Source organism: Mizuhopecten yessoensis, unplaced genomic scaffold, assembly GCF_002113885.1.
Source record: "Mizuhopecten yessoensis strain PY_sf001 unplaced genomic scaffold, ASM211388v2 scaffold2581, whole genome shotgun sequence".
Taxonomy (NCBI): Eukaryota; Metazoa; Mollusca; class Bivalvia; order Pectinida; family Pectinidae; genus Mizuhopecten; species Mizuhopecten yessoensis.
This window is the reverse complement of record NW_018404617.1, coordinates 1,140-2,426: the sequence shown is the minus strand read 5'-3', so window position 1 is coordinate 2,426 and position 1,287 is coordinate 1,140. Positions and strand designations below refer to the sequence as shown.

Here is a 1,287-nt window from a genome sequence, read left to right as displayed (position 1 = left end):
CACCAGACCATGGCGGTCAAATCATATGGTCAGGACACCAGTATATGCAGGTAAAGATCTGTGATCATCAGACCATGGCGATCAAACCATATGGTCAGGACACCAGTATAATCAGGTAAAGATCTGTGATCACCAGACCATGGCGGTCAAATCATGTGGACATGACACTAGTATAATCAGGTAAAGATCTGTGATCACCAGACCATGGCGGTCAAATCATGTGGACATGACACTAGTATAATCAGGTAAAGATCTGTGATCACCAGACCATGGCGGTCANGGACACCAGCATAATCGGGTAAAGATCTGTGATTATGAGACTATGGCTGTGAAATTGTGTGAACAGGACAATGGTTTAATCAGGTTAAGATCTGTGATGGTCAGACTTTGGCTAAAAATCATCGTCAGGAAATACCTTCGTTTCTCTCTATCAATTTGGTCTACAGTGACTCTATCTATTGTTTCCGCGCCTTTATGTGTTGTATCAATTTGTTTCATCGTTTATCAAAGATGTTATCTATAATTTGATGGGTTGCAGGAGATGTTTGGCAGCAGGCCTCTTCATGAATGCTGCAGAACTGCAAAGGGAAGGAGATGTGTACATTTCAGTAAGTTACTCTAAAGCTATTTGAAGTTTAAATAAAGTTTTTATCATTTTTTTAAATTTATGCTTGCATAGCAACTATATTATTGTCATGACAGAGAGTGATTGAATTTGATGATCAAACGAGACATTGTAACAATTTTTATAGGATTAAGTAATACAAAAATTTAGCTACGGCATTGAAGCTTGTGTATATTACATGTACTTTCGTTCATTGTTGACTTGTTGTTACATCTTATGTAAAAATATCTTGTGTATTTTTAGCCCATCATCAAATAAAAGCATTATTTGACATATTACAATAATTTTGTGTTTTCTTTCTCTTTTCAAGATATTTTCAAGATTCATACAATAACAAATATTTTTTCCCTTACTTTCAAAGTTAACAACACGAGAGCCAGTTCATATTCATCCATCATCAGCATTGTTTAGATGTAAACCTGCTTGTGTTGTTTACAACGAGCTCGTCAAAACATCAAAGTGTTACATGAGGTGAGTCTGAAGTATTCTATTTTGGGTTACAGTATAACCTGTCTGTACTGATCCACTGTACAATCTAACAACCTGTATAAACAGAACCATCAACTAAAGTCAGTCGTATACATTTATTGGTAACAGATCATGTGTAATTCTGTTCTACTATGTACAGAAATGTTTTGATCATTTCTGGCCAAGGTAAGTGT

General features: G+C 35.8%; 1 long non-coding RNA gene across 1 annotated transcript; it reads left to right on the top strand.

Moving 5' to 3' along the window:
* Window positions 1-91: 91 nt before the first annotated feature.
* LOC110446120 lies at window positions 92-1,098 on the top strand. The gene is made up of 3 exons (XR_002462431.1): window positions 92-115; window positions 539-608; window positions 987-1,098. It is a non-coding gene; the product is annotated as an uncharacterized LOC110446120 (long non-coding RNA).
* The last annotated feature ends 189 nt before the right edge of the window (window positions 1,099-1,287 follow it).